Raw genomic sequence first — 27,577 nt, forward strand, 5'->3', positions numbered from 1 at the left:
TGAAGTCAAGGATTCAGCCACAATCTGTGACTTAGGCAGAAGAGATACCCACAACATCAGGTTCCTCAGAGAAATACCATGTCCCAAAGTCACTAAGATCCGCGCACAGCGCTATGGATTGGTCAAAATGCGCTTTCTGCCAGACTGACATTCCTGGAAAAGCTGGTGTCCTGACAAATGTTGAATTTGATCACACATCATCCAGGATGCTTAGTTTGGCCCAATTTGACCCCACCATGCGTCACAGGTTTGCAGGTGTTTCAGACTTGATGGCAGCTGAAGGTAAATATCACCTCAAGTGTTATGTTTCTTTTCGCAGAAAGTATAAAAAGGAGAGTGGAGAGAAAAACCAGTCTCCTGAAAGCATCTGTTTCAGAAATGTGATGAACCAGCTTGAGAAAGAGCTGCAGAAGGGACATGTGTTTACCCTGAAAAACATCTGGGAACACTACAGCATGCTGTTATTGAATGACTTTGGAATTGAGGCTGGAGCCTACAAAAGCTACAATTTCAAGCAGAAAGTGGAGGTTCACTTTGGTAGTGACAAGGTGACATTCGTGCAGCCATTATATGTCACAAAACCCCTCATAGTTGCGTCCTCAACTGAGACAAAGTTTGCCATGAGAACCGCCGTGAATGATTTATCTGAAGAAGGTGAAAATTCTGAAGAAGATGAATTGGCCCAGTGCAGTCTGCCTCATCATGAGAACGAAATCCTTACCTGGATCTTCAGAGTGGGCATAAAGATTTACAGTGACGTAAAACACTCTCCAGGGCATAGCATTATCAGTGGACTGAACACAGAAAATGCAGAGCGAATTGTACCTGAAACCCTGTACATGCTTGTAAAGCTTCTTTGTGGTGGTGACAGCACTGACAAGATGGACAATGAAGAAGCGGATGAGACAGATACCAAGAACAAAGTTCTGAGCATCTGCCAAGACATTATTCATGTGGCTTCAGGACACTGATGTCCTCATTCTCCTTGTTGCCTATCAGCCGCATCTCAGTCCCTTTCTCTGGATGAATGCAGGGACACCCAAAAAGCAACACTACATTCCCATTGACTCCATCAATATCCCAGATTCGCAGAGGGAGTCACTTCTGGCATTTCATGCAGTGACAGGTTCAGACAGCACAAGCCAGTTTGCTGGAATTGCGAAGCACTCTGCATGGGCTGTCTTTCAAAACAACTCCCACCTGTTCAATAACCTAGGCAAAGAGGAAATTCCTGATGAGAGTGTGATTGCAGATGCTGAGTCATTTGTCTGCAGGCTTTATGACCCTCATGGCCAAGATAACTCAATTCAGCGAGTAAGATGTGATCTGTTTCTCAGTCTGACCAAAGCTATTGAGAATCTGCCTCCAACTCGCGATGCTCTGATTCTACACATCAAGTGAGCGCACTACCAGACTTTTGTGTGGAGAACAGCCTTGGAATCTGAACCACATCTACCTGCACCTGAGAACTGTGGGTGGGAACAGGTTGTCAAAGATGGCAACGAGACATTTCAGCCGCGACTCATGACTGCACAGCCTATTACTGCTTACTGTGTAGAACTGACGACATGCAAATGCCGTGGGTCATGCTCAACTCGACGGTGCAAATGTACACGGAATGGACTGCCTTGCACGAAAGCATGTGGATGCAAAGCCCTTTGTAGGAACCTGTTCAGTGTACAAGCCGATCAATAGCTCTGAAAATTGTACTTGGGTGTTCTCACAACACTTTTCTCTTCTGCAAAGCAACGTAATTTTGTGTTAGAAAGAATCTGACAGCTGTTGAAATAACCTTTGACTGACTGTAAACCCATCTCCATCAATAGTGCTAAACATTTTCTTTTTCACATTTGTTGCTCGTATGTGCATTTTCAATTTCGTCTTTAAGTTGTCAATTATGTGAAAAGTTGTGATCCAGTACAAAAATAAAGCACAAAATAGTGTTGCTCGTGTCAGATTACATAGTATTTCACAATCATGACAAATTTCTGGCTAGTACAATTTGCAGTAAGAAAAAGACTAAATCTGATGGCGGCCATTTTGATTACTGTCATGGCGGCCATAATATTCAGATGCAGACTTGGCAACAAGTGGAACTAGACTTGGTCATGCCTAGACTCTTCAAAAACACCAGTTGCACCATTCTAACATGAAATCAGCAGCGAACCTATTTTCTAGGCTAGCTACAGATTTTGGCTTCTAGACTATGATGCCGCCCAAACGCCCTGCACCTTCTAAGGCTTCTGCCAAGGAACCGAAGCGCCAGAGGAAGGTCCTGGGACGCTCCAGGAGAAGGTTAAGGTCAAGGTGCTCGAAATATGCTTCGGGAAGGAAAAAGGTTAGCTGCCGTTGGACGAGCACTGCTCATACCCAGCACCTCAAAACCGACCAGACCAGACTAGTCGATCTCCGGCACCTCAAACCCAATCACTGCCAAACCGACCAGACCAGACTAGTCGATCTCTGGCACCTCAAACCCAATCACTGCCAAACCGACCAGACAAGACTAGTCCATCTCAGGCACCTCAAACCCAATCACTCCCAAACCGACTAGACCAGACGAGTCGATTTTTTGGGGAGGCATCCATTCATCGCTGATTTTCACTAAGCGTGGGGAGGTTTGGAACGTAACCCCCGCGAGAAACGGGGGATTACTGTATATATATTCTTCTTCTTTCGGCTGCTCCTGTTAGGGGTCGCCACAGCGGATCATCCGTTATGATCCGCATAATGATTTGGCATAGGTTTTACGTCGGATAACCTTCCTGACGCAACCCTGGTCGCCTCTTACGACACAGAGATATGGTACACCTATTCTAACCGGGGCATACACCGGACCCGGTACACTGGTACTCACTTCGCCGACCTCGGACGGATGACAAGCTGAGTCAACCTCCTGGTGTGTATCAATTCAAGCAGCCAACGGGGTTTGAACTCAGGAGCTTTTGGATCCCAAGCTGCTACCCTAACCATTACGCCAACACCAGAATATATATATATATATATATATATATATATATATATATATATATATATATATATATATATATATATATATATATATATTACAGGGAGTCGTAGACTTACGATCTATGTGACTTACGACTGTTCGACTTTACGACTTTACGACCAGAATGCTCCGCCCACTCAGACTGCTCAGTTTCCACCCCAGCGCCTGCCATTGCTAGCATGTTAGCGTGGTCTCAAGATGTCTACCAAGAGGAAATTATCTTTGTCTACTCCTCAACCTGCCAAGAAGGAAAGAAAGGCCATTGATTTCACCACGAAAATGCAGGTGATCAAACAGTACGAAGGAGGAAAGAAAGTGAATGCGATCGTACGTGATCTTAAGTTATCACACTCCACTGTGTCGATGATTTTTAAAGATAAAGAAAGGATTCGTGAAGCTGTGAAAGGTTCTGCACCCATGCGATCGACAGTTATAACGACGCAACGGACCGGGCCCATCCACGAAATGGAGAAATTGCTGCATGTCTGGATGGAAGATCAGATCCAAAAACGGACACCTTTAGGCCGTTTTACTGTGCAGACGAAGGCTAGAAGTCTATTTCATTAATGAGCCAAATGAGACGGACGGAATTATTTCGGGAACTGCGCTGCCGGAACCGTGTGAGATCCGTTTCGTGTTTTGCAAACCGCCCAAGCGCGGACGATTGCATCATGGGAAGCCGGAGTGGAAACGATCCATGTATTTTTTATGTTTTGCATTATTTTAATTTAGTATGTTTTGTAACTACTGTAAAATGTTTTCTATTTTTTGTATTTATGTATGTTTTTGCAAATATTAAACCAATTGTACTGTAGTATCCAGTGTTTGACTTTAACCTGACTGATGTAAAAACGTTACACAGTAACAATAAAAATGGTTTTTATAACCATGGTGAAAACAATAATGAACAAAGAAAATGTAAATAAGATATGACTTGCAGATGATTGCAGATCATAATACTTGTATAATATACATACGGTAATTTTTGCATAGGCCTACACAGTACATAGGCCTGTACACTATAAATATAGCTAAAAATAAAGGTTGGCCGACTTACGACCAAATCGACTTACGACCGATCAGTCAGAACCGATCGCGCTCGCAAGTCGACAACTACCTGTATACTAGCGATACCCGTGCACATGCACGGGATAGCAGTACTACAAAGCTGGTAGCAGACGACAGACCGTACACGGGGAATGACAAAAATATGCATTGTGTAGAATGCGAGTGGTACTATGGAACGCCAAGACTTCCCAAACATTGTCGGCATGTCCGCCAAGTGCCACAGCAACTTCAGAGGGATCGTGTGATGGCGAGCTGAGTTTTTAGTGTGCAAGCTTGGTATTATAAAAGAGATATCAACACATATTACAAATATATATATATATATATATATATATATATATATATATATATATATATATATATATGTATATATGCAAATATGATACGTGTATACAAGGTCTGTCTGAAAAGTAACGGGACTGACTTCACAGAAATTTTATTCCAAAAAATATATTGAAATCACAGCTTGTCCCCTTCAAAATAGTTTCCCTCCAGTCTCACACACTTGTCCTTCCTCCTCTTCCATGCTTCGTACACCCCCGGAAGACTTCTTCTGGAGTCCTTCGAAGCTCCTTCGTCACGGCCCTTTTGATGGCTTCCACATCAGGAAATTGGGTCCCCTTGATCACCCCCTTGAGCTCCGGGAATAGGAAAAAATCACAAGGGGCCAAGTCTGGCGAATATGGGGGTTGTTCCAGAGTTGGCACGTTCCTCTCTGCCAAAAACTGTCGGATGCTCAGGGCACTGTTTGCATGGGCGTTGTGTGTGAGCAAGGGCAAGCATGAGCATGATATGTATACACATATCCGTGGTGGAGCACCCAGGTGTTGTTCTCCCACAGATCCCTCCTCTTGTCCAAGATTGATCTCATGAGGCGCCGGATGATCTCCTTGTGCACGTATTGATTCACTGTTTGATCCTGCGGTAGAAACTGGAAGTGGACGATGCCCTTGATGTCAAAAAATGCGATGAGCATCACCTTGACCTTCGACTTCGACATCCGAGCTTTCTTTAGTCTTTGTGATGCCGGACTTTTCCACTGACGACTCTGCCGTTTTGTCTCGGGATGGTATTCGAATATCCACGATTCATCGCCAGTACTGACTCTCCCGAGCAGGTCTGAATCGTCTTCGAGGTGCTCGATAATGTCTTGACAGACAGTGACTCTGCTGTTTCTGGTCCTTGGACAACAGCTTGGGGGCCATCTTTGTGCACACCTTGCGCATTTCAAGATTTTCAGTGATGATGCTCCAGACAGTGTCCTTGTTGATGGAAAGTTCCTCAGCAATCATCCGCACCGTGAGTCTACGATCTGCACGCACCATCTGCTTCACACGCTTATGTTCTCCGCCGTTCTGCTTGTTGAAGGTCTTACAGACCGTGGATCATCTTCAACCTCCTCCCGTCCCTCTTTGAACCTCTTGTGCCATTGAAATGCACGTGTACATGACATCGTTTCTTCCCTGTAAACTTGCTGCAGCATTGCGAAGGATTCGGAAGGTGTTTTGCCAATCTTGGCAAGAAACTTCAGATTGGCTCTCTGCTCATGACTCACATCGCAACGACTCAGACTAGACAATGTGTAAAGGACGACCTGTAAAAAATCACACAATGAGCGCAGTCAACTGTGGTGTCGTGGCCGAGGTGCGAACAGGCAGACATGAGCCGGAGGGTAACACAACTCCGCTTTATTGCCTCGAGCGAGAGGGTGAGCGGAGGATGCCCGTAACTCCGCTTTAGTATGCACTCGATGCACCCTACAGGCACACGACCTACAAGCCACTGTTAATGATACCACATGCTGTTAACTGGTGCTACAAGCCTCTAGCGGGCGCGAACAGCTATATGCATTGCAGACACGTGACTACTATCACAACTCCTCCACGCCCCCACAACGCTTTATGCCAATACACCACACTCCTCCCTCCTAAAAGTATGATTATAAAATGACAATTATAATGACAAGCATAATTGGCAAAGAATACTACGACACAAAACGCAAAGAGGAACAAAATGACATCAACCATGTAACATCCTCCAAGTACCACGTCACTTGATCTAACCCTGGGGTGATGGTCGGGCTGAGAATCAAACCCAGATGAGATGGATCAAAAGAAAGCGTGCTTCATCCGCACAACCTGTTTCAATAATGCCGTTGTCTTAATCTGGCACATAATACATTCCTCTATCCCCATCACATCATATACTGTGTTGGTGCGAGTGAGTTGAATTCCAAATGCAGTGGACTGGGTGCTCGAGTGCTAAGTTGCACGACGAAGCCAATGGTGTCAGCAGACCACAATAACAATGGCCGTGTTAAAGATATAAAGAGGGAAGTTTGGGAGCACAGTATAACTATGCAGCAGAAGCGCCCCCAGGCGGCCCATGCTTACACACTTCCCGGCGAGGTTGAGGTGACACATCAAGTGAACCTCCCCCGGCACCATCAAATGCCCCAGTCGACAAGTTGGCACATCTCCCTCAGACAGGGTCTGCAAGCCCCGTGGGCGCCAGCGTGGATGACCTTGGCGAGACCAGAGGTTTGCGCTCCATGGCGCCAGGCACGTCTGCCCTTGGCAATATCAAGGGTGGGGGTGACGCTGAACAGCGAACCTACCCCGGCTCCCCGTCATCAACTCGAACCAGGCAATTAGCCGACTCCATTACCAGCTGTCCCACACCAAAATCGCTCACTAATGCGGGGCGCAACACCGCCCCTGCCACCGACCCCTTCGGTCATGGCAAATCCAGCCGAGACTTCAACGCACGTCCACACGGACGATCAGCGTCGACTGGATGCACAGCAGTGTCATACAACAGCAGAAACATCGTCTGCGCAGATGCAAACTTCTTTTTACGTACAGCGCGTTCCCACAGTACAATTTTAACACATGAGAGTGCAGCGAACTGCGGACTGTCATCGAAGACCAGGATCTGGAAGACCTCTTTATTCGCAACGATCATCCGCAAGTTCTACACATCAAAGAAAGCATTGATTCCAATCAAACACATTTTGCTCACACGTGGACTGTCGGTATTTAATTTTATAACGCCAAGCTTAATCACTCGTGCCACGAGAATCAAACATACAACAATTAACAAATCATGAACCACGCTGCGAGCAAGCCTCTTGGTTGTAACGATGTTGAGGCGACTTGCGTGCAGGTCTTCATCTGAACGTCGAAGAGGACACCATCGATGGTCGCATTCCGCGAACTTCTCGAATGCGCCCGGTTCGCTCCAATCCCCCGTTGAAATCGCCTGAACGACACGGGCGTGCACTGTATCATGAGCCGACTCCACTGCGACCTGCTTGGCGGTGACCGGTCCATCCTGGACCTGGCCCAGTACCAACACATCAACCCGGTGGGTTGATCCTGACGATGGTGGACCCTCCGCGCAACGCAAGTGCGAGAGCCCGTCGCAGCTGGCATGCTCCCGGTTGCTCCGGAAACGTATATCGTAGTTGCAGGAAGCAATGAACGGACACCAATGTTGTATCGCTGCGGCCCCTGCCACCGAGACCTCACCCTCAGGTCTCGAGGGAGGCCTGGGCTCAAATGGAGGTACGGGGCCCGAAGGAGACACAGGCGCACCTGGAGGTACGAACTCCAAAAGAGGAACCTCCTCCCACCGACTCCCCAATCGGCTCGGCACGGGACGTCCAAGGTGAATGGCTGGCGCCATTCTGTCTAGTTGAATGCGGGCCAACCAGCTCCGACCCAAAAGGGCAGGGACCTCCCCTCACACCACGAACAGCGAGCGCGCGACCCGCTGACCTTTATGGGCGACTAAGACGTGTGCCCTGCCAACCGCTGGTAGTGCTTCACCGGTATACGTGTGCAACGCGAGGGTAGACCTGAAAAGACGTAGACCGGGGAGTGCACGAGCGTTGCGCTCGCTCATGATCGACACCGCCGCTCCGGTACCAACTTGAAACACAATCGGCGTTCCATACACAAAACCTCGCACAGGTTGCAGGACTCGACCCGGGAGGTAAAATCGTACGCCATGCACAACACCTCATACCGGCCGCAGGTCTCGCCCCGTGTCGCTGGGATTGCCTCGTACCGGCTGCAGATGTCCCTGAGTGTTCACATCGCCGTCTGACTGGCCGCGTTGCAACGCCTGGCCACAGCCCGCACTGAAGACTGTTCGTGCGGTTGTGGGCGCCTGGTACATCGTGCGGACCACCGGATCACCTGTCATGCTCTGGCCAGTGAGGGCTCGGACATCTGTCAGAGTCTGCTCGACGGCCGACGCCGTTTCTGAGTTGAATGTAATGTCCTCGTCCTTTAGCCGTGGAATTGCAGAAACCATTTCCGACTCTTGCAAACCAGAAATAAAACGATCTTCGAGCCTGGCCTGCCGTTCACTCGATGTGAATGTGCAGGCGATGGCGAGACGTCTCACCCGCTCGGCGAAATTCGCGATGCGCTTCCCTGGGCTCCTCGCCAGGTGATCGAACTTGTACCACGCGAGCTACGCTGATTCTCCCGGCGCTCTGTGCACCCGACAATCCAATTGCTCCGGCAACGACTCAAAGTCAATGCCGAGGAAAACAGGCACTCTGCACGAGTCGATCCGAAACATGCTCGTCGCCAATGTAATGTCCGGAGGGCAGTGAGGCACGGAGAATCGTGAGGGTTGTCGTAACTGTTTATTGCCCGTCCGGATGTACACTACTGCGAGCCTCTAGCGGGCGCGAACAGCTATATGCATTGCAGACACGTGACTTCTATCACAACTCCTCCACGCCCCCACAACGCTCTATGCTAATACACCACATCAACCATTACCAATCATATATATTGCTGGAATGTTGCGAAAGACTGTGACGCAACCCGCTCATTCAAGTTGTGTAAGTGGAGCACACAGCAGGCTCAGTCCTGTTACTTTTTAGACGGACCTCATATATAAAATCACTGAAACATTAAAGACACAAAAGGGTTGCATGACAGGACCTTTTATCAATTCATTAGCTGCTGGTCACAAATGGAAGGTTGCAGGCCTCAATAATAGCAGGTACAGGCAGAGAAGATAAGGGTGAGGGGATGAGCAAGTTTTAGCTCATGGTTCACTCATTGTGACATTTCACAATACTTGGTGTCAACAGTGCACAACTGTCAGCATGCTCAGACTAGCTTGGGTTCTTGTCCCCATAAAGCCTCCTTCCACCCCCATCCTTGGATACCTGATCAAGGATCTTTTTGGTGGGGATGCTCTCATCCTCTGCCCTGATTTCTCTGGATGCCAAGCTCACATCTCCACAGCATGTGTTTCTTTTAATAGTATCCTAAATTTGTCTATGAACTTACAGAAAGTCGAGTCATCGACTTCTACTCACCGCTAAAGGTTGATGACTTCGATCAGTCTGAGTGGTGTCCCATACGCCGTTAAGCTTGAGTGTGGGTGAATACTGTTACAAGTTCAATAAGAAGCAAGAAATGGCTTATCACCAGTGGGCCAATTTGGAGTTGTGTTCACCACAAAATAATATGATCCACTTGGTGACTTGGGTGTGATAAAAGTCCATTGCCCATGGGAATATGCTGCTCACCAAAAGGGGTTCGATAATATTAGTTCCACGATTGAAACAGCCACGTGGTACAAATCTCCCTGATTCAAGAGAGGAAATGCATCGCTGAAGATAAGGCTGCAAATGCGGTTTAACTCCAGTAAACTTTTGTTTAACTCCAGTGAAACTCAAGTCTGTGAGTCATTCCAATGATGGTGTAAATAGCAACCTGCCAGGCAAGAAAGCGTTGTCACATTTGCTTTTAAGCCTTCCTCACCATTCTTCCCGCGAGGGGTAGGTCTTAAGAACCCGATAGTGGAGTGGGGCAAAATGATTGGTGAGAAAGCATATTAATAAAAACATGCCTACATGACTGTCATTGGTTCGACAAATAAATGGAATAAAGTTCATGATGTAAAAGTACCAACAAATTGTCACTGTTGATGAAAAGTACAAGACAAGCGTAAGTAGCCCCCTCCTCGATCGCTAGTAACCAGAATTTGTCAACATACGAAGAAAGAGATCGTTCAGAAAGGTGTAAAAATTGCAGTGTACAACAATGTACATTCCCAAAGTTTTGAGTTCCAAAAAAACTGGACAAAACGAGCTGGTTTTGAAAAGTTACATTATATTGCAGACTCCATTATATTGTTACAAATTCTGGCCCGTCCGGCGTGCGATCGGCCACGTAACTCGAATTGTGACGCGTCACGCACCGGACGGACAATTCAGTCATGACCCTCCTGGAACTACCGCCAGGTGCCAGTCACGGGTGGGGGTTTAACCTCACCACAACTCAGTCCGCATTCTACCCGCGCGAAATAGGGTGAATTGCTGAAAGTCGATACACCTAAGTACTCGCACGGGTAACCTACTGAGGGGTTGCAACACGCCACAGGTCGACTCCAGACACGAACCGCTTAAGCGGCTCGTTCCGTGCTACAGGGATAACCGAGCGGAGTTATCGTCGACCTTGACGGTTCAGATTAGTTACCGGGTGTTTTAAACCCACTATCAATCCCTTACGTGATGCAAGATGGAGATTCAACAAAGGAAAGGGTGAAGCGAAACGGGGGAACAATTGGACAAGCACATTTAATGCGCGACACATGGAAGCACATATTTCCAGTCAGCAACAATCATGCACGTATGTACAGGCAAATAGAAGCAAAAGTAATACGACTGACTAAAGCAATGTACAAGCACTTAATCAGTTTTACTTGTCGGACTGGCACCACAAATACACATGCAAAAGCCCAAATAAAAGAAGAACCTCCCTTGTTGCGGCCGGCGAACCGTCTCCGGCACTCTCCGTGTCCGCTCTCGCAGGTCCACCTCAGGCCGCCTGCGACGCCCTCCGTCCGGGTGTCCAACCAATAGGCCTCGCCGGGCCACGAGCATGGGAAGGAACGAGAAGGAAGGGAATGCGAGTTGGTTTGCGGATCAACCGTCACGAGGAGGAAGGGAACGCGAGTTGGTTTGCGGATCAACAGTCACGAGGAGAGAGCATACGGGAGGACCAAAGAGAAATCCAAGAGGAACGCATTCACCAAGGGGTGAAGAAGAGAAGAGAAGAGAAGAGAAGAGAAGAGAAGAGAAGAGAAGAGAAGAGAAGAGAAGAGAAGAGAAGAGAAGAGAAGAGAAGAGAAGAGAAGAGGGTGCGCCCCGCCTGTGTCCGTCCTTTATGGAGTGGGGCTCCGCCCTTCGCTCCGCCCCGTTTCGGGCTCCAACCCCCTCTTGGGAGCTTTCCAAAAAGGGGCATTCCTCACTCCCGTCCGTGTCACACCGCGCATCTACCAATCGGGAGCGAGCTGCCCCACCCTCCACTTCACACCAAGTGCGGGGAAAAATGGCGGGGAAAAAACCCCACAGGCTTCACAAGTGGTTTTGTTCTGCCAATTCTTTTCGGACGGTTTCCGTGGTGCGGAAACCATCTTACCGTGGTCCGCGGAGGATGGCGTTCGTAAGCGGGCGTAGTGGCGAAGATGGTGGTGATTGTTGTGAGGGTGGTGTGAGCGTGGTGGGCGTTGTGGCGTAGTTGGTGGCGGTTGTTGTTTGCGTGGAGGTTTGTGGCAATGGTGGCTCAAAATAACGATAGATAAAGAAAAACGGCTAACTAAAGCGTCGCAGCCCGAATGAATCACACATATTCCCTCTAAACAACGGGTGTGGGCGAACTACACATGAAGTTATCGATATATCTCACCTGAGGACCCTTTATGGTGTATTGCGAATTTCCACAGCCGTAACACTAACCCCTCCCTTTTATACAGACTCATCCAGAGTCGTCAAATTTTCGTGTGCCATCATGTGTAGTTCTCCCCTAATACGTTTTACCTTCGGATCCCTGAGTACAACATTCAGTCTATTCGTGTCCCCAAAATAAATAACCTACGGGCTGAGTAACTAACTAAACAAACCCACTCATACAGACGACTTAAATAAATTGCCGGCGCTAAGACTCACATGCTGGGGGTGCAAAACACATTTACAATTACATCTTAACAACTTACAAATTTTACACTAAACCATGGCGCAGGATCAATGGACTCTGCAAAGAGAAAAACAAAAGTCAGCAGGGAGCCAGGCTGCTCGCACGCAGTCTCTGGCTCATGCAATGCAGGTGACAGGGAACGTGGCCGGCTGCTCACACGCAGTCCAAGGCCTTCCCCTCAGAAATGGACGCAGCGAACACAATGGCGCACGAGCTGCGCAAACGCAGTCTCCGTGCCAGCTCAAGTGGCACACGCAACACACGCAACGGCACATGAGCTGCGCAATGCAGTCTCCGTGCCAGCTCTAGTGGCACACGCAATGAACACAACGGATGGATGTATGGATGGAAAGAATGGATGGATGGACGCAAACACGGTGCACGGGCCGCGACTGCAGGCCCGTGTTGTAGCTGCCAACAGGGCAGTCCTCGCAAACTGCGCGACGATCCTGGCGCACATGGCAATGAACAAAGGGGGGGGGAATGCAAAACAGAACGGGGGCAAAAGATGATGAGGGCAGTAGGCATGGATTGCAAAGGTGGACAGACAAGGCATGGCATGGCAAGGCCGCTGTAGCAAACACAGCCGGCAGATGAAATGGCCAGCACAGGCCTTGTAGCAAAAACAGCCGGCAGACGATCCGACCGGCACAGGCCTTGAAGTAACACAGCCAGCAGATGACGTTGGCCAGCATCGCCTTGAGATGGAGGTTGGTGGAGGGAGTGCAGTGGTGCTGGCCACTTAGAAGGCGGGCTCGGACCTACCCTACTGTCTCCCTCTCAACCTATCGCCTTTGCCTGTATCTGTCCATACCCACCCCCTTAATTTGTCAAAACCAATTTAGCCCCACCTTATTTTTTTGTTTTTATTTTTACTTCCCCCACTATAAATCGTCCCCTAACCCCCTTTATTGTTTCTGTTCGGCTAACCTGTAGTCTTCCTAGCCTACTCCCACTCCCTACGTTCCCTTCCTGGAGGGGGATAAGGGAGAGCTAGCGTCCTGTGTCGAGGCCCAACTCCAGCCTCAAGATGGCCTCCTCAGACTTAGAGATCTTTACCCAAAGTGGGTCCAGCGGCCCACAATGAGACCGAAGGGATGGAAGGTGTGGAGGGGTACACTTCCTATCTACCCTAACCATTAACTTTTAAACTACCCCGGGGCTTCCAAGAAGTGCCTCTCGCTTAATCTATTGGTTCTAACAACCCAGATTCCCATCGCCTGTGTTGGTGTCCTCACAATTTCGGGCCATGCCCCCCCAATTTCCCCCCCGTGCCCTTACACGGTTTCGTGGCTAGTACGAGTGGCTCCCTTGGCAGGCACTACCCTCTGCCGATTCCCCAACGATGGCACCCCCGGGCACTACACTACCTCCGAGCCTACCAGCTCCCTAAACATCAGGGAGTGCCCTCCATAGCGACTCCCCTGAAATGCTCACGTGGCAGGCTGGCTTCCCGGGCCCCTTTCCGAGGGTCACCCGTGCCCACGACACTGCCCATGCGGCCAATGGCGCCCCGGCCCCCCGCATCATGCATTCCACAATCACTCCATACCCTCAGGCCCGCTGGCCTCACTCACTCATCAATTACATGTTTCAACTCTTCTCTTCTCTCATCGCTGAACTCTGCCATTCTTCTCACTACCTCCCCGAACTACCTTGTGCTTCCACGTCGTCCCTTACACTACAGCACGTTCCTTTTAATCTACGTAGCTAAGCTACGTCCCCTCTACACATTCAAAGTCTGTCTCTGTCCTCAAATCCCTCCTAAATCTCACGACAATCCCGCTACCTAATCCATTCCACGGGCTCCATGAGGACTTACCCCTGCCCCATGAAGCCGGTCTAACTATCACTAACCCTTACCCCTAACTAGTGATCCTGTGCCGAGGCCAAAGGGGGTCTTCCACCCCTTGCCCGGGAATCCTGTTCACCCGAAGCGAGGCTTGCTTTTTTTTTTATTGCGCAGCACCAGCGCGGAAACTCGCAACCTGCGCACCAGCGCACCAGCGCGGCAATTCACAGCCGCGCACCTTTGGCGTGACATCATGGCAGCTGTTCGCGTCCCTCTTGGACGGCACCATCCGGCAGGGATTCACCCTCCTGCCGGATTCCAACCATACGTGCAACCATGACGTCACCCTGCGCATTACAAAAAAAAAAAAAACAAGCCTCACAGTTCGAGGGGTTCCACACGAACAAATGTGCTCTGCTCGTTGGAGCTTAACACACACACGCCCGCGTGGAGAACCCGTTCGGTCCAAATCCGTATCCAGCCTAACCTTTGTCCGTCCGCGGTATCGGCAACATCCACCGCTGGCGTTTCTGGACCGGGTTTCACTCCCGCAAGCGCGCACGTGGCGGCCCCGTGCGCTGCACGGCCCGAACCTCGCGCTCGCCGCTGGGTAAACCCGGCACGGTCCCCAATACAGCTACGGCCGCTACTCGGCCTTTGTCCCTCTGTCACCATCGTCGCCTCCATTCGACCCACGCACACCTGCGTGTCACGACGCTCACACACCATTCCATGACATTCACCCCAGCAGACGCAGCTGCATGTTCGCTCATGCCCACCGTCATCTCCCTTACATATCGCTCTCTCGCACACACGGTCTCCTTTGCACTCGGCCGTTCACTCGCACACGCGGTGCCTCATCCACACACGGTGCGCTGGGAAGCACGCACTCCGGCACACTCGTGACCACACCACTCACACACGGGGGCGCACTCACACCTTTCACCACACACACCGGGACAATCACACTGGGGATTAGTGCCACTACAAAGGGTTCCAGGGCCTCTATGCCCCCCAAGCTCTCTGTGCACCCGTCCGCAGCACTTGCCCCCTCAAACTCGCTCGACACGACCGAACCCACCTGGTTGTGATCAGCTTCAAGGGAGAAGTGTCTCCCTCCGTTCCTGAAGGAGGCTATCCAGCCGCTTGCACCGGGTCACGCGACATTCCCCGAGCGCCCCCTCATCATCCTCCACTAATTCTGTGTATGTGTGTTCGTCCTTAACCCCGTCGAATTTACCCTCTATCTCCCGTGTCTCTGCCAACTCAGTCACCTCATGTATATTAGTTTCCTCCTGGATCTTCGTCTCTGTTTCCTCCTTCGTTCTATTTAATTCAGACTCGAGTCGGTCCATCTCCCGTCTTATTTTGTCCTCCCCCGCTTCCATCACGGGCCGGACAGCCGTTGCACTCCCTCCCAGCTCGTTCGCTCAAACAGGTGGCGCCGCCATTTTGAGCTCCACTGCCCACGTTTCGCTCCTCGCCATTGCCATTATCCCTGCCTGCAGGCCACGGCCTATTCGCTGTATCTCACCCCACACTGCTTGCGTATTCGCTTCCATGTCATCCATTTTATTGTTTATTCCTGCCAGCATGGCGAGTAGCTGGGCCATGTCGGGTGCGCTTGGGTGAGCCGTTTCGGCAGGGATCGGGGGAGGGTTTCGGAGGAGGGGAGGGAGGTGTCATACACTGCGGCCGCTGCCGCGCCCATTTCGGGCTCTGGGTTCGATTGGGGGGGAAATTGTTCCTACTCATTCAGCATTTCTTGCTCGGGGCTTTCGTCCTGGACCATGGATTCTACATTCAAACACATACCTAATACCCCCGGCTCCCGCTCGCCTTGAAATGCCATCTTATCCCGTGGAAGAAATATTTGAATCGCTCATGTTTGGTGGGAATCGGGAGTCGCTCCACTCACCCCTGAACCGATTCCCGTGAATTTAATTGGAGGCCGAGGTGGATTTGAATCCCACACTCCTATACACCACTGTTACGAATTCTGGCCCGTCCGGCGTGCGATCGGCCACGAAACTCGAATCGCGACGCGTCGCCCACCGGAACGGACAATGCAGTCGTGACCCTCCTGGAACTATCGCCAAGGAGCTAGTCACGGGTGGGAGTTTAACCTCACCACAACCCAGTCCGCATTCTACCCACGCGAAATATGGTGAATCGCCGAAAGTCGATATACCTAAGTACTCGCACGGGTAACCTACCGAGGGGTTGTACCACGCCACAGGTCGACTCCGGACACCAACCGCTTAAGCGGCTCGTTCCGTGCTACAGGGATAACCGAGCGGAGTTATCGTCGACCTTGACAGTTCAGATTAGTTACCGGATGTTTTAAACCCACTATCAATCCCTTACGTGATGCAAGATGGAGATTCAACAAAGGAAAGGACGAAGCAAAACAGGGGAACAATTGGACAAGCACATTTAATGCGCGACACACGGAAGCACGTATTTCCAGTCAGCAACAATCATGCACGTATGTACAGGCAAATAGAAGCAAAAGTAATACGACCGACCTAAGCAATATACAAGCACTTGATCAGTTTTACTTGTCGGACTGGTACCACAAACACACATACAAGAGCCCAAAGAAAAGAAGAACCTCCCTTGTTGCGGCTGGTGAACCGTCTCCGGCACTCTCTGTGTCCGCTCTCGCAGGTCCACCTGAGGCCGCCCGCGGTGCCCTCCGTCCGCGTCTCCCACCAATAGGCCTCACCGGGCCACGAGCACGGGAACGAACGAGGAGGAAGGGAACGCGAGTTGGTTTGCAGATCAACCGTCATGGGGAGAGAGCATAGGGAGGACCAAAGAGATATCCAAGAGGAAGGAACGCATTCACCAATGGGAGGAGAGAAGAGGAGAGAAGAGGAGAGAAGAGGAGAGAAGAGGAGAGAAGAGGAGAGAAGAGGAGAGAAGAGGAGAGAAGAGGAGAGAAGAGGAGAGAAGAGGAGAGAAGAGGAGAGAAGAGGAGAGAAGAGGAGAGAAGAGGAGAGAAGAGGAGAGAAGAGGAGAGAAGAGGAGAGAAGAGGAGAGAAGAGGAGAGAAGAGGAGAGAAGAGGAGAGAAGAGGAGAGAAGAGGAGAGAAGAGGAGAGAAGAGGAGAGAAGAGGAGAGAAGAGGAGAGAAGAGGAGAGAAGAGGAGAGAAGAGGAGAGAAGAGGAGAGAAGAGGAGAGAAGAGGAGAGAAGAGGAGAGAAGAGGAGAGAAGAGGAGAGGAGAGGAGAGGAGAGGAGAGGAGAGGAGAGGAGAGGAGAGGAGAGGAGAGGAGAGGAGAGGAGAGGAGAGGAGAGGAGAGGAGAGAAGAGGAGAGAAGAGAAGGAAAGAGGGCGCGCCCCGCCCGTGTCCGTCCTTTATGGAGCGGGGCGCCGCCCTTCGCTCCGCCCCATTTCGGGCTCCACCCCCCTTCTGGGAGCCTCCCAAAAAGGGGCGTTCCTCACTCCCGTCCGCGTCACACCGTGCGTCTACCAATCGGGAGCGAGCTGCCCCACCCCTCCCCTTCACACCAAGCGCGGGGAAAATGGCCGGAAAAAAACCCCACAGGCTTCACAAGTGGTTTTGTTCTGCCAATCCTTTTCGGATGGTTTCTGTGGTGCGGAAACTGTCTTACCGTGGTCCGCGGAGGATGGCGTTCATAAGCGGGCGTAGTGGCGAAGATGGTGGTGATTGTTGTGGGGGTGGTGTGAGCGTGGTGGGCGTTGTGGCATAGTTGGTGGAGGTTGTTGTTTGCATGGAGGTTTGTGGCAATGGTGGCTCAAAATAACGATAAAGAAAAACGGCTAACTAAAGCATCGCAGCCTGAATGAATCACACATATTCCCTCTAAACAACGGGTGTGGGCTAACTACACATGAACTTATCGATATATCTCACCTGAGGACCCTTTATGGTGTATTGCGAATTTCTACAGCCGTAACACTATAAATCACCAAGTCTACCATGTTCACACAAAGTCGTCCCATCCACAGGCCTTGCACTGGCCCACATCGTTGGGGGTTTTTTTGCCGTATGGGGTGAGGTATCAACTTTTTGATCAAGTTGATCGGAAAGTTCTCCAAATATTTTGTTATGCAGAAGCACACCCCTTTCTCGCAGGTACATTTTAAAGTGTTTTCGACTTCTTTTCGAAGCTTTGTGAGTTGTTTCATCTTACAATCCTTATCTGGTGTGCATGATATACGTTGGACCACCACAATGGACTTCGTTGCTGGGGGTTTCTGTACATGCACACCAACCATTCTTGTATGAATTGTGTCATTTGAAAATTTGCTTATTATATCCATCCTCTTAATCTTTTAAATGCTGAGTATCAAGTAACATCATTTTTAAAGTTTTTGGTACGACTCAGTTGGGGTTTGAACCGCCGACCTCCCAGACTCAGAGCAGACACTCAAACAATTACAACACTGAGTCTGGTTTCCTTCTTTTTAACGAGTTTAATTTATTCTCTTGTTTGGGCTTATTCTCTTGTTTTGGCTTATTATTTGGCAGGAATAGGTTTTTTGTGCTCCCTTGGAGAATGGAGTGGGTGCAGTGCAAAGCAAGATGGTGACATTCTTACGGCCTTGTCTCTGGAAATGAAAAACACATTCTTGATGACATCGAATCATGAGATGCGTGTACAATATTGTTATGGAGTACAAACTTTTTTTTTTAAATACAGACTTGACCTGAGCTTTTACACAGCTCAAGGAAAAATATTTTACACCCCGATGATGGTGATTTTACTTTTTCCCAGCTTTATCGGTTGAAAAAAAAAAACAATGTAAAGGAAAAGCAAAAGATGCCACTACCTATCTTTTTTTAACCTGCCTTGCATGAGCTTTTTAACGCATAGTTTAAGCACGTACTGTATAAACGGAGGGTATGATTTTGTGCAGGATTTTTTTGCTCGATCAAAATAAGTCTGCGTTGCTCTCTAACAAGAGACTCAAGCAGACAAAAGGTTTCTGGGTGAATGAAATGGCGGCCATGCCTCGGTGATGTCGTATTCACCAACAGTGGCTTGCGTGAAAGGTGTGGCAAAAATAATTATTGGCTTTTATTTTCTCCATCCTCTCAAAAGTTTCGGAGTTTCTGAAGGTATTCCGAGCTGTATTAGATTTCTCATACTGTGATAAAGTTGGTCTGACAGGCTCTTCTTGTTCTCCTTGAGATGCATGTGCAATCTCTTAAGAGCCAAAGTACTTCCAGACAGAAACCGTGATGAGCCCCACCTTGCCACTGCAGTTCCCCTGATAAAGTTACAAAACTGCTTTAAATATATGGATATACAGAAGCTACAACATCACTCCAAAAGGCTGTTTTCATGGTGTTGCTGTGCCCAAAACAATCTATCTTCTCCTAACTCTGTTAGACAAATGCTGTATAAACTCCTTTCCGGGATAACAAATTTTGGCATCGCCAATTTCTCCATCTGGGTTCTCACTTCTCAGATTTTCATGCCATTTTCCTCATTCTTTGCTTTCCCCAGCCCATTACGTAGGAGTGCTGATTGGAAATTTAGCAATAACCTTCTCAATAATATTTACCAAAGCCAGATTTTTGTGGTTTTCTACAATATCCTAAGGTGATGCCAGGCCAAATTTTCCAACCTGCGCCAATGGTGGTATAATACCAAATCCCCAAATTTTTTTTTTTTAGGTTAGTCAGGCTCATGGAAGAGCTGACACACACACACACACACACACACACACACACACACACACACACACACACACACACACACACACACACACACACACACACACACACACACACACACACACACATGATAGCACAGGACTTGACATCAGACAAACAAAGGCAGTTAGGAAGGAAGATACTTGTCAGAACTTATTGGATTCCAGTGGTGCCAACCAGTGACAGCACGTTTCTCTCCAAAGTCAGCACATTTTCGGAAGAAATCTCCCTCCAAAATGAGTGCCAACACACTGGGTTTGTCCCTGTTCCATCTTCAGAATGGTGAACATCAAGTGAGTCAGCAGGAGGTGCCATTTCTAAATAGTTTTTGGTGTGACTCAGCTGGGGTTGGGTTCAAACTGCACACCCTCCAGCGTCAGAGAGAATGGTTTAACCACAATACCACATTTGTTAATAATATTGATCAAGTGCCCATAATAGACATATCTTGAAGGGTACTCGTTAGAGTGAATACCTCTGCCACATAATGCCTGATCCATGAGAACATATCGGGCCCAATACATTTTTGAAATGTCATGCTATATATAGTTTTTGGCCACATCAATGGTGAAGAATCACTTTAAAATTAAATAACGCTCGAATCCAGATCTGGATTCGGATCTTCACCAAAATTGAATCAAATTGTTGCGGTCACACAACCAACCTGTCCACCACGTTTCATCCAGGGGCAGATATAGGTCTCAGGCAAGGGGGGTTGACATTTTTGGCTTTGAGACAAGGTGGGTTGGTGGCAATATACCCATGTAAGCGCCAACAGTGCGAAGCCCATACGAGGGGGGGGGGGTTGAAGGAGGGAGGAAGGTGGGGGGGGGTTGAGGGAGGTAAGGGTTGAGGGACAGAGGGAGGGATGGTTGATGGAAGGAGGAGTTGAGTGAGGGGTACTCAGCAGCTGAAGGGTGGGTTGCAACCCCCCTCTAGATCCGCCACTGTCATCCATATCCATCCACAACTTTTTGAGATATCATACACACAAACAAAGAAGAAGAAGATGTCGTGCAGAGTACAATACTTGCAAAATCCATAAAACAAATTTGACCTCTAAAATAATTGATGGTTGAATTCAATGACCAAATGTGCAACTCCTCTTCAAATTTCAAGTCAATCAGAAGAAAATTGACAATTTCGGAAATTCGGCCTATGTTGACCTTTTGGCCGATGTGGACCTCCAAAATAATTGGCTCATTGAATTCATTGACATGAAATATAACTTCTCTTCAAATTTCAAGTCAATGGGATGAAAATTGAGGATTTTAGAAATACCACCTTAGTTGTTGACCTTGGGCCTATGTTGACCTTAAAAATAATTGGTGGGTTGAATTTAGTGAACTGAAATATAACTGAACTGTGAATTGAAATATTTGAATCCTCTTCAAATTTCAAGGCAATCGGATGAAAATTGAGGATTTTAGAGATCTCACCAAAGTTGTTGACCTTTTGACCTCAAAAACAAAAGGCTTCTTCCTTTTGACAAACTCTACCATGTGGTGAAGTTTCGTGAAGGTTGGTTTAAAATTGTGACCTGTGGGCGATAAACAGACAGACAGACAAACAGACAGACAGACAGAGACAGAATAACAAAATCAACTGACAAATAACAGACAGAAAGGGGTGAAATCATAACCACCTTCACCTTCGGTGTGGAGGTAATAAACCCCCAAAACTGTTCTCCATCACAAACATTAAATACTGAAACTACAAAAACGACTTCCTGAGAGAGATCTAATAACTCACCTGAATTTCGGGCAAATGATTCCGAAAAACCTCGTCACTTTGTGCGATAACCGAGAAACAGGCCCAAGGTGTGCTTGCTTTACACATAGTTAAACATCTGTATAACTTAGATTTCACAACCAGCCCAGTGTATTATAAAATATACATATGCTATAAGGCAGTGCCGGATTAAGCCTCGGTTGGCCCTAAGGCACATTTTGAAATTTTAGAGAATGGCCTGAAGATTTCAAATTAGATCTCGGGCTCATGGAAATGGACCCCAGACAAAAGACGTACTGATTCAAGAACAAAATATTTAATACAAAAAAAAGACAAATATTTAATGTGAAAATAATTTTTGGCCCAAATTTTTGGCTGGCCCTAAGACACATGCCTTGTCTGCCTAATGGTTAATCCAGCACTGGTATAAGGCAACAACTGGCTTAGTTGCTGTCTGTGAAAGACAAAGAATCACCGAATGCTAAAAGGAGTGTCAGTTGATACACTGTGACACGCATCATCAGTCAGCCTACACAGGCTTTAGAAGCCTTTATATTTGGCCTTGGAACTGTGGCCACCCTGTGATTGCCCCTTGAGAGGTGAGTGGCATGCCTGGTATGCTACACCTGAAAGATGATGACTGAGAGGCAAATAAAATGCCACACACAGAGAGCAATAAAGGAGAGATCCACACCTGGTGCTAAGACGGTGAGATAAACGAAGGAGCACACCAGAAGAAAGATGTTTGTGAAGTTTCTTTGCAAGGATCGCATAGCATCATGCTTCTGGGGGTGATTTTCCGTTTAAGAGGAAATCACTTTTGGAGGATCAGCACACTTTGGAATGGAGCTCAGCTCAGCTATATGATGCATCCTTTGTTGGGGGTGGTCTGTTTCTACAAGGTATGAGCTCCATTTTTGCCTTTCCTCATACTGGTGAGTACCAGCAGCGAGGTGAAAGTGTTCGTTGTGTGAAACTGACGTCATAAATGTCAACTAGGATGCTTCACAGTGGAACACGAAAGAAAACACCTTTTACACCACTACTGTGCTGCACTGATCATATAATGTAGTCTTCTAATAATGCTTCATAGGCTTGTTCACAACACGGGACTGTCTTTTTTTTCTTTTTGCAATGTCGAGGCATGAATAAGAGCTAACACAGAACGCACCACAAAGGGACCAGGAGACAAGAGGGGTGGGAGAGGCAAGCACAAAACAGTGGGGAACAGAGACATTGGGAGGTCTTTGGAAGGGGATGGGGCGGGGTACACAGGGTAAACAAGATGGTAGCTATAGAGACTTTCAGGAAGGAAAGCAGTGAATTTGAACGAGGTGAGTTTGTGGCGGATTAACAGGGGTAGAAAAGATCTAGGTTTTGGATGGGGGAAGATAAGAGATGGCGGTGAACAGCTGCTTTGAAGACCTGGAGGGAAGAGTGGGATCGAAGAGAGTGTGGGAGTTTGTTCCAGAGGCGGGAAAAAGAGGAATTAAAGAGTGAAGGTGAGCAGTGATTCTTGATTTTGGTAGTTTTATAAGAAGGGGGTTTCTGGTGGACCATGAGGGTCCTGCAGAAATATGCGGGTGACAGATCACAGACAGAATAGGAAGGGCGATGCCGGAGAGGAGACGGTAGAAGACAGAAAGACCACCGACCTATCTCTGGTGGGAGGAGTGACAGACCCAAAGACTCAGCTTCAATGCAGGAGATACCAATGATCCTAAATGCCTTGGTTTCCACAGCGTGAAGCTGAGAAATGTGAGAGGCAGGAGCACCAGCCCAGCGGATAGCGGTACTCCATCAGGCTGTAGATGAAAGCTTTGTACGTGCTCAGGAGCTCAGGTGTGCCAAGGAAGGACTTTGCATGCTGGAGGATGCCCAATCGGCCACTGACTTTGGAGGCCAGCGTGGAAATGTCGCTTTCCCAGGAAAGATCATGGCAGAGAGAGAGAGACCAAAAACAGTGAATGAAAGGACTTATTCAAGAGGATTGTTGAGAAAGTAGATGGGGGGTGGGGGGGTCCATATGGTCCTTTCAGAGAGACAGGGTGAGAGTGAGATTTGTCAGGATTGAAAGACATGCTCCAAGTGATGGACCAGCTTGTGATTTTATCTCGATCTGAGGAGAGTGAAGAGACTGCTGCTTGCCGATCTGAGGAATGACAGATGGTACGGCAGAGGGTGCAGTCATCAGCAAAGAGATAACGAGGATTTTCCAGAAGGTTGATGATTTCCATTGAGAAATCATTCATGAAAACCAGAAAAAGCACAGGGCCCAGAACACTGCCTTGAGAAACTCCAGCCTGGACAGGGAGAGGAGATGAAAGAATTCCATTAAGGGGCACACCTTGACTGCGACAGGAGAGGAAGTCTGCGAGCCATGAGTGGAGATGGCCTTGGATACCAAAGGAAGAGAGTTTGGTGAGCAGGGCGAAGTGCCAGACCGTATTGAAAGCACGCGATATGTCTAGGGAGATGGCTCTGATCTCATGACTCGCATTGAGGACCTACATCCATTGTTGGAAAAGCAGAGCAGCATGTCCAGGGAAGAGTGACCTGCTCTGAATCCAAATTGATGATTGGAAATCAAGCCATTGGAGAAGAGGAAGGATTTGATTTCTGGAGCGATGATGGATTCCATGACCTTGCTGATGATTGGGAGCAGGCTGATTGGTCTATAGTTGTAGGGACCTGTTTTTGCACCATTTTTATGCAGAGCGGTCATATTTGCTGACTTCCAAGCAGATGGCAGATGACCTTGAGTAAATGAGAGGGTGAATAGAACAGAGAGAGGGTGAGTAAGAACAGCAGAGCAGGTTTTTATGACATCAGGGCTGATGCCGTCTGGACCGGTTTCAGAATCTGAGTCGAGGATTAATCGCAAAGTCTCCACCTTGTCAGAAGAAAAGGGCACAGGCTCCAGGAACAGCTAGGTGTGACTGAGTAAGGTGGATACAGAAAGTGATGGGTTTGGGACACAAGATTTTGAAGCAAACACAGAGTTTAGGCATTTAGCCTTTTTGCATGCAGTGTCAGCTGTGTAGCCATTTGAGGTAAGGGAAGGGATGGAGGGTGAACATACTCCAGAAACAGACTTGACGAGATGCCACAATGATTTGGAGGAGGGAGACGGGTTTGACAGTTCAGACGTAAAATTGGAAAGATGTCATTTCCTGGCTCTCCTGAGGGTAGACACTCACTTTTTTGGAGCTTTGTGGAAGGAAATGATTATGCCTTCAGTAGGATTTGCCTTCCATGAGGCGAAGGCAAGTTGTTTTAGAACAATTACCTCGACACAAGCTTCAGTGTACATTGGGCAGGAGCAAGGGTAGGACAACTGAAGACGAGATAAGATCAATTTGTGCATGAGAGAGGGAGCAAATTTCTTTGAAAGACTTCCCAGGATGAATTGATGTCAGTGAGAGAACAAATGGGAGACCAGTCTAGAGGTTTGATGGCTGCTTGAAGTCCCTGCCGCTCGGCCTGAGTGAAATGGCAGACTCATCAGTGCTGAGTTAGTTCTCTAATAACAGCCAGGGAGATGACCACTTCAACAATATGATCAGGTGAACCGATTGGAGCACAAGAAGAACAGCAGACATTTTCTGGGAAATTGGTCAAAATCAAATCCAGAAGGGATGGAGTACCATTGGCTGAGAACCGGGTTGAGAAGTTGACAGATCGAGTCAGTCACAATGAGTCGCAGAAGTCCTTTGCTGAAGTGCTCTGGCAGGTGAGAGAGGTACCCACACCCAGCCAACTGGCATGATGGCAATGGAAGTCACCAAATGTGAGGAAGAGAGAGTTTGGATGAGTGGATAGAAGTTGGTACATGTTTTTGGTGAGCGAGGTGTAAATGGAGTCATCACTGTTTCGTGGACCTCACAACACACAGTTAAACAAGACGTGGTAGCAGAGGGGAAACCGGAGCTGCAGATATTCCTGTGGGTGTGGAGGAGTGAGCGCAGTGCATTGAAAGTGAGGAATAGAGTTTTTGATAAAGAGAGCAACTCCTCCACCAGGACGAGGCTCAGGTCTATCATACTGGAGGAGGGAAAACAGGTAGAGAAACTAAGGAGTCAGAGATATCTTGAAGGATGAAAGTTTCTGTAAAGCAGATTCTGTCTGGTTTGTCAGTGGCAACCTGTGTGAAGAGATCACTTAGGTTGGAGTGAAGGTCTCAGATGTTTGAGCTCCACACTGTTAAGGAAGTGGGAGGGGAGCAGGCTTTGGGTACAGGTGAGGGGAGGGATAGGGGAGGACAAGGGAGGAGAGGTGGAGTTAGGGAGAGTTGTTTACAATGCCAGAGATTGGAGAAGAGCTAGGGGAGAGGATCAGATGGGGAGGACAAAGGGCTAGGTGGTGAAGGGATGGGTCAGAGTGGAGAGTAATAAGAGAGGGGGCAAAGGGAAGGAGATTGGAGATTGGAGGAGGTAGGAGAATGAGTTTGAGGAGAGAGGGTGAGGGAAGGAGGCGGCTTTGTGGATATGAAGGGGCGCAGCTATGAGGAAGGGGAGAGATTTTAAGGGTGGGGCGAGGGGGAGAATTGAGGGAGAAGGGTCAGGTGGGAGCTTTTGAGAAAGGTGAGGGGAAAGCTTTGCGGGGGAAGAGAGAGAAATTTGCTTTGAAGAGGGAGGAGGTGGCTGGTTTGAGAGGTGAGAGGTGAGGAAAGCTTTGAGAGGGAGTGGAGACAATGAGAGCAGACACAGACGGTCATGGGGGAGGAGGGGGAAGGGAGAGGTGGGGAGAGGGGAAGGATGAAACTTGGTAGTGGTATGGTGAACAAGGGAGCGGGCAGGGGAGGAACAACATTTGAGGGGTTGGGAAGAGGGGAGGTGTGATGAGATTTGAGGGGGTGGGAAGAGGGGGATGCAGCTTTGAGAAGGGGGAGCGATGGCAGAGATTAGAAAGGGAGGGTTGAGGGGAGAGATTTGAAGGGGAGGGGTGAGAGAGGGATTTGGAGGAGAAGAGTGAGAGGGGAGAATTGAGGGAGAAGGGTAAGGGTGGGGGTGGGGGAGAATTGAGGGAGAAAGGTGTGGGGGGAGCTTTTGAGAAAGGTGAGGGGGAAGGTCAGGGAGGAAAGAGAGTGAAATTTGCCTTGAAGAAGGAGGCAGCTGAATTGTGATGGAGGGATGAGAGGGAAACTTTGAGAGGGAGTGGAGACGATGAGGGCAAGCACGGTCATGGGAGAGGACGGAGAAGTGAGTGATGGGGAGAAGGAAAGGATGAGACTGGGTGGAGGTATGGCAAAGTTTGGCAGGGGGAGGAATATGATAGGGAGAGGGAGAGGGAGAGGGAGAGCGAGAGGGAGAGCGAGAGGGAGAGCGAGAGGGAGAGCGAGAGGGAGAGCGAGAGGGAGAGCGAGAGGGAGAGGGAGAGGGAGAGAGAGAATGTTTGAGAGAGAATGTTTGAGATATTGAGGAGTGCACTGAACGAGAGAGTGAGCTACTTGCAAGGTTGGAACGGAGCCCATGGATGTTTGAAAACCATGCAGTTTGGGATACCAGAGGGGGAGCTTCTATTAAAGCAGAGAGCAATGGAGAGGAGTGAAGAGAGTAGGTAGGATGGGAGGCAAGATGGGAGGAGTAAAGCAGGAGAGGAGTTAGGATGAGGTACATTTATGGAGGTGGGATGAATTTACACTGAAGTTTGAAAAAAATAACGATTGGAGGATAAACATGCATTGTAAAATGTGATTTTAATAATTTTCTTGGTCTGAGATTTGTTTAAACAAGTGCATGGCTGTATGTGCAAAAAAAAAAAAAACTTTCAAACAAACACACAGGCCGTTCCTTCACTCTCGTAAATGACGATGAGATTGGGGCATTGTATTTATCTATAAATGCGCAAAAGAAATCGAGAAATTATTAGAATACAGTAAGTCATCACTATCCGGAAGTCTGTACGTTGTAACCCGTAATGGGGAACGCGGCTGAGGATCTCTTCCCCAACGGCCACGCCTACACAGCAACATGTCTTGTCATTGGTTTGGTAAATAAATGGCCATAACTTGGGAACCACTTGTCCGATTAATATCAAACCTTGAAAAGGCACCTCCTCAGGTAACCTACAACATACCTGGCAAGTTTCAATTAGATCGGACCAGTGATTGTCAAGAAACAGCGGTCACACACACAGCGATTTCTGGAATTATAGATGGATACATTGGAGAATCGATTGGGTTCAGAAGAATTGAGAGAATATAGATTCATCGCAACAGATGGAATTTTTCAACATGGGATGAAAGAAAGGTTGAAAATAACTCGGGCTTTAGA

This window comes from Eptatretus burgeri, chromosome 1, assembly GCF_056783735.1.
Source record: "Eptatretus burgeri isolate ZD-2024b chromosome 1, Ebu_testis_v1, whole genome shotgun sequence".
NCBI lineage: Eukaryota > Metazoa > Chordata > Myxini > Myxiniformes > Myxinidae > Eptatretus > Eptatretus burgeri.